Here is a 7,157-nt window from a genome sequence, read left to right as displayed (position 1 = left end):
TTTCAGAACTTTGAGGCTTGCTTCAAAGAACATTACATGATCTTCTAGTTACTATTTATTTATTTGTAATAAAGTTTCAGCAAACAAGAGGGGGCTAGTTTGTAAAAAGAACAAAAACTTCAATGCCCACTCTACGAATCAACCATATCTTGATTCCAGATTAACAAACACACTCAAAGGCCTAATCAGCTGGAACCTGGCAGCTGGTTTACCTAACAAGAGGTAATATAGAAGATTGTAGTGTATGCTACACAGCTTAGCAGCCTAATAGCACCAGAAACATCTTCATAGGGGCTCTTCACAAAAGTCTAGTGCTGCTTCTAAGGAGTATATCCCTTGTTGTAAGACAAGACCTCGGGGGTGGATGGGAGCCATCCTAGAACAGGAAACCCTCACACATGACAGGAGCCACATCTTTTAAAAGCCTGAGAATCTTGCAAATCATAAGCTCAGTGGTGCATTCAGTTTCAGGCCGCAGGCACAGAATCCAGGGCCTATGTTCCCATACAAGTTCTACACAGGAAAATGTTTTGAATTGATTCAGGACAGCCATAAGAGTACAACTCAACACATTCAGGAGAGAGGACTCCCAGAGCTGCATCATAGGTGGTAAGAACAAGTGTGTCCTGAGTGAAAGGTTATAGTAATGTGTCTTCTGTCATAATTTTTTAAAAATATGAAACATATACCATTTTTATTTTAAAGAGAATAAACCCAATCAAAACAAAACAGAATAAAGCTAATCAACACAGAAAAATGAAAGTTATACAGGACTTCAAAACAAAATAGGAAATCAACAATGAGTACCACCATGTCTCTTGTTTCCTTCAAAATAGCTGTCCATGCCATCAGACATAATATAATAAAGTCACACAGAACAAACAGAGGAAAACTAACCAAAACGAAAGAATGAAAACAATACACGACTTCACAAGAAGATAATAGAAAATCAACAATGGCTACCATAACGCATTTCATTATCTTCAAAATAGCTGCCCATGCCGTCAAACAGAACAAGACAGAATAAAACCAAACCTAAAAAACTATGAAAACAATACAGGAATTCAAAACAAGATATTAGGAAATTAACAATGGTCACCACCTTCCCTTTTTAGACATTTCCTCCTCTATCACTTTTATAATATCGACTGTGCTTTTTGGATCCCACTAACTCCTTCTGTTTTTTATGCTACAGAGATAACTTGGTATTCACCCACGAGTCCAAACCATTTCACCCATGAGCACGATCTCCAGTTGCATCCATTTACCTACAAGAGCCTCGAGATTATCCTTCTTTACAGCCAAGTAGCTCTCCACTGTATGAAAGCTTTGGTTGATAGGCAACTATCCCTGCTTTTTTGCCATTTCTCTGTCTCATGGAACATTGTTTTTTCTCCTTTTGACTTCAGTCTATGCATTTTTTCAAGTAAAATATATTTCTTATAGTATATAGCATATTAATGGATCTTGTTTCTTGATCCACTCTCCCTGTGTTTCTATTAGTGGTGAATTGAGGCCGTCTATGTTAATAGCTACTGACAACATGCACTGGCTCATCTCTGTCATGCTATCCTCCTGCCGCTGGGCCCCCACATTTCCCTCTGCTTGTTGCCCCTCTTTTCCTGTTCCTGGAACGATGGTCATCTTTATCTCTCTCTAGAACATCCTTTAACACTCTTTGTAGGGTTGGTTTGGTGATCATTTATTCCTTCAGTTGTCCTTTATCATGAAAGTATCTTGTTTCTCCATTAACTTTGAAATATAATTTTGCAGCATACATCAGTGTGGGTTGAAATTTGTTTTCTTTCAGGACTGGAAACACTTCACTCCAAGCTCTTCTTGATTTGATGGTTTGTGTTGAGAAGTCTGTCATGATTCTGATGAGTTTTCCTTTATAGGTGATATGTTTTTTTCTCTAACAGCCTTTAATTCATTCTGTTCTTGTGCTGAATTTCTGGGATCTTGATTATTACACGTCTGGGTGTAGATTTAATTAGGTCATGGCTAATTGGGTTCCATATCCCTCACTTATCTGTAAGTTGGGTCCTTTTCCCTCCTTGGGAAGTTTTCAGCTGTTACTTCTGTAATCAGGCTTTTTATGTCATTTATGTTGGTTCCCACCTTTTCACTGACACTTATCACTCTTAAATTATTTTTCTTTGCATCATCCCCCATTGGATTGTTATTTCCTGGTTCCTTGTCATTTTTAACAGGTTTTCTTTCACAATTGCTAGCTGCAATTGTGTCTTCAAGGCCTGAAAGTCTATCTTCACTTTTCTTCAAGCAGTTTTGCCAGCTTTCAGTGGAGTTTTTAATTTCCTGAATCTCTTTGAGTCTGTTTCATGCATTGTAATTCGTTCCTATATTGTTCATTCAAGGTTTCCATCATTTTCCTACGCTCCTCTTTTTTATCTATATTTTTTAAAAAATGCTCAGCAGTTTTTTCATTATGTTTGTGATTTTTTCTTTTATCTGAGACATTACTTCTGATTTTATTACTTTAACACCTCATGAAGTTGTTTCTTTACTTCAGTTGCCGTCCTCTTGGAGATTTCCGGTGTGTGACTTCCACTTTCTTCCATGTCTCTATCTCCCAGACTTGTTCTGTGTGGGCTGGAGGTTTGAGGTTGCCTTTCATGCCTTCATCTTGGCATTTTCTTTGGTTCTTCCCAACAAGCCAGGTCCCAGGCATCTCCCATGCTGGCTGCCCCCTGCAGTGTAGGGGAATGGGCCAGGCACCTGGTTTTCTCTGACCCCGGTTCCCAGGGAGGCAGTGGGCTATGAGGCAGGCTTCTCCAGACCCATAACACCACACTGAGCTTTCCCAGTGTGTGACGGTGGCTCTGCTTCCTCTCTCAGCCTGTGTAGCTACACAGAAACTCCACTGATGGTGTCGGGCACATAAGGGTGTGCCTGTGTGATCCTCCCAGCCCACAATGGCTGCCTCTGGGAAGCAAGAATCTTTGATGGCCTGCAGGTGTACAGTGAATACCTGGCTGCCTCTCCCTGCCCATGCTGGTTACCTGAGGGAAGCAAGCATCCAGATGGCTGTGGGTGCACAGGGGCAGGTCTGGCTGTTTCTCCCTGCTCACACTGTCTGCCCTTGGGAGGCAAGCCTTCTGATGGCAGAAGTTACACCATATTTTTATCACACTTGTTCAAAGAAGATGGAATAATAAAGTCCTACAATGGAGAGATTCATACTAGAGATACTCTTGGAGGAAGTATTTAAATAAAAGAGGAGTCAAATCAAGGACATTACAACAGAAATACAGAAATATGGGTGACATCAAATTCAGGACCATATGTATTTTTTAAGGGTGTAAATGTATCTCTAGACCTAAAAATATACACTGGGGTTGAGAGTGTGACTTAGGTGTATGCTCAGTATGCATGAGGCCCCGGGTCAATCCTCATTATTACTCACAGAGAGAGAGACAGACAGACAGAGAGACAGAGAGACAGAGACAGGACAGAGACAGGACAGAGACAGAGAGAGAGAGACACAGAGAGAGAGAATTGGTAGTATTTGGTAAGGGAAAGACAACACTAAAAAAACCTAAGAGTATTTTTAAAAACTTGGGAGCAAGATATAAATAAATATTAAAGTATTTAAGACACTTGTAAAGGATAAATAAACAAAGGTGTGTGTGTCTCCAAGCCAGCTGTTTGGGAAGGGTGGGTGGAAGGGAGAGGGAAAGGAGACAGCCAGCAGACTCGGGATGCAGACAGGGAGAAGGACTTCAAGTGTTTTATAGCACAGCAAGTAACATCCCAGGAAGCCGTTAGTAATGTATTTCATTCATATAGGTGATAGGGGTTTTCATTTACTTGTTTTTTGTTTTTACAATACCAGGGATCAAACCCAAGGCCTTCTACAAGCTAGACAAGCACTCTCCGCTCGTCCCTTTGGAACAATTTTGATTATACCAACCCAGAGTTTGAGACAAGGGATATGTCATTATCAGTTTGGTCTGATCATTACACATTATGCAAACATAAGAAAATATCACATTATACCCTAAAAATATATCTAATCAGCATGAGCCAATTAAAACTTAAAAATTAAAGGCAATCATCATAAGAAAAGAATCAGTATATACAATTTTTAATCTGTTGAAAAAAATTTATTTATCAAATAGAAAGCAAGGAAAAGGAAAAAAATGTACATTCAAAGCAGAATGTGAGGGGCCGGGGATTTAGCTCAGTGTCACAGCGCCTGCCTGGTAAGCGCAAGGTTGTAAGTACTATTTCTGACACTGAAAAAAAAAAAAAAGACAAAACAAAATGTAAGATTAATTACATAAATAAGTCTTAATTCATCATCAGCATCTAGTTAAAAGACAGAGCCTCCAAAGGAGGAGAAATGAAAGAAGCAAACTAGGTGCTTTTCAACAAATAATTTGACATCAGAAAAACGTATAAAGACTGAAAAACAAAATAGAACTTAAGGTTAAAAATAGAGCACATAAAAGAAGAGATTTATAAAACTAAAAAAGAAGCAACAAAGCTAAAAGATGTAGTAATCATGAAGACATGGAGACTCAACAACAGATTGATAATTTGTTACAAGTAATGATCACAATGAACAACCGAAAAACTACAGATAGAGGTTGATTTTCTTAAAAAAAAAAAAAAAAACTGCAAATGATTTAAACATTGTACATAGTCCAGACCAAGAAAGCAGAGATCCCAAAGTTAACAGCAGCAAAATTATTTAATTTCAAGTTTATTAATAAATAAGAAACTGATAAACTGTTTCAGATTAAAAATTACTAGGGAATTCTGGAATGCATGATTCTGGATTGCAGGGAAGCAGGGCTGGGGTAGGGCGGAAATGACAATCTCTGTTGGGGAAATTCATGCAATTTGAATATTGTGAACTGGATAGTAGTAGTGAGTCCAAATGAAACCTTCTGAACCCGATCCTTCTCCTGTGTTTGTGTCGGACAGTGTGTCCCTGTTCTTGGATACAAACAGCAAACAGGCGCAACGCACCTAACTCTAAGGTGTGGAAAGGAAAAGAAATCAAGTAATGCAAAAAGGTAACATATTTGGGTAAAGTGTAGTAAGAATTCTTGGTACTACTGTAACTGTTCTGCAACTTTGAAATGTTTCAAAATGAAAAGTTTTTTAAATGCCATCACCATTGAGCTAAAAGAAAGATATTTTTTTAAAAATTCAGGATATTTAGAACTAAATGAAAATTAAAACACTGTGTGAAAGAGTAGTAGATCTGATTAAAGCAGAACTCAGTGGGAAATTTTTTTACCTTTAATACACTTAACAGGAAACAAAAAAGAAAGTTAGATGAGCTAGGCATTTAGCTCGTAAAGAGGAACAGAGCAAACTCAAAGAAGGAAATAATAATGATAAAAATAGAGATCAATAAAATAGAGAACTAAAAGTAATAAAAGAGATTAAATGAAAACAAAAGTTGCACTTTAAAAAGACCTTTACCTATGTTGTTCCAAAAAAAAATAGAATCAAAAACAAAATATGCTTGCTGCATCGGGGAATTTTTATTACAAAAACAAACAAGGAAATACTAGAAAAACAAGTTTTATATCTATGCTTCACAAAAGTATATACGACACTGTAGGTAAAAAATTAACTGTACAAAACTAACAGTAATAGGTAACCATAGAATGCTCAAATAGAATTTAGCCTAGGAATGCAAAGGTGTTCACATGAAAAACATCTCAATATAATCCATCATATTAGGACTTGAAGAAGGCAAATTAGATACCATAAAATAAATCAATGCTAGAAAGCTATTTTTGTTATATTTCAACACCTATGTATGTTTTCCCTTTTTTCAAATGTGAATAAAGGTTGTGAAGATACATTGCAACGAGGAATTAGTTCAACCCTTCCACAGCACTGTAGGGGATTACGGTTCACAACGACTGACATATATTTTATAAAGAACTAGAAAAGAGAAGTCAAAAGTTTCTCAACACAAGGAAAAGGTGTTTAATGAATGAAATGCTAGTTACCTGGTTGGATCATTATATGTTGTATACAAACATCAAGTTATCATACTGCACTCCATAAATACGGACAGTTATTTTATGCCAGTAAAAGAGAAACGCATAGACCAGCATGGTGGTGCACACTGTAATCCCAGCACTCTGGAAGGCTGAGGCCGGAGAATGGAGAGTTCAAGCCCAGCCTGGAGAACCGATGACTTAGCAAGACACTTTCTCAAAATTAAAAAGAAGACCACAAGCTGGGGATGGGGAGCTTAGACCTCTGCACGGGGGCATGAAGCGATGCTGAACGCTTCGGGCGTTCTTTTGCCTCAGTATCTCCCAGACTGGGGGCTGAAGAAGCTGGAAAGTTGGACAAGCAGCACACACAGGAAAAGCTACCACAGCTGGAGCAAAAACCCTGATATCACAGGCCGAGACCAGGACAGAGCAGCACAGAGACGAAACTGAAGGAAGCAGCTGCGGGGCTCCAGGCAACACCCCGTGTAACTGTGACCCGGCTCCTACTCCCGCCACAAAGACCAAATGCGAAGCCTGGACTTCCACCCCTCGAGCTGTACCCAGGGCCCCAAACTCACCTACAGGGGTGCCCAAGACCAGCGAGAAACCCCAGAGTTTGGTTTTTGCAAACCAGTAACGAGGCCCCTGTCTTCGGGGTGTCCATGGAAACGGGGAAGGGCACCCACCCTGCAACACTGAAATGGCACAGGAGTTCTCTAAACAAAACAGCAGTGATACAACCATAGTGTGGCTCATGAACGCAGAGCAGAGCACAAGGTAAGCAATGTAGGGTAAGTGCAGTAAGTGTTTCTTATGCTTCTGTTTTCTAATCTTTTTTTGACGGTGAAAGCAGAAATCCCAACACTGGCTGGGACGAAAGCTCACGTCTGTCCACCCCACATGCAGGGAGCCCAGGAGGAGGGGGGCAAGTCTGAGGCCAGCCTGGGCTACTGATTCAACCAATCACAAAATAAAAATATATGTACACAGAAGAAATACTTAAGGTATGTACATTTTAAGTGGAGTAAAGGAATGAGATGTAAAGAGAGGTAAGTTTTCTACAGGGTAATAGTAAATAATGACACCAGAGATAGTGACAAGCAAAAAAAAAAAATATATATATATATATACATATATATATATATATATATATATATACACACA

The sequence above is a fragment of the Cavia porcellus genome, unplaced genomic scaffold (assembly GCF_034190915.1).
Source record: "Cavia porcellus strain 051 isolate PalLab524CR breed Dunkin Hartley unplaced genomic scaffold, mCavPor4.1 scaffold_28, whole genome shotgun sequence".
Classification (NCBI taxonomy): Eukaryota; Metazoa; Chordata; class Mammalia; order Rodentia; family Caviidae; genus Cavia; species Cavia porcellus.
Note: the sequence above shows the minus strand (reverse complement) of the source record.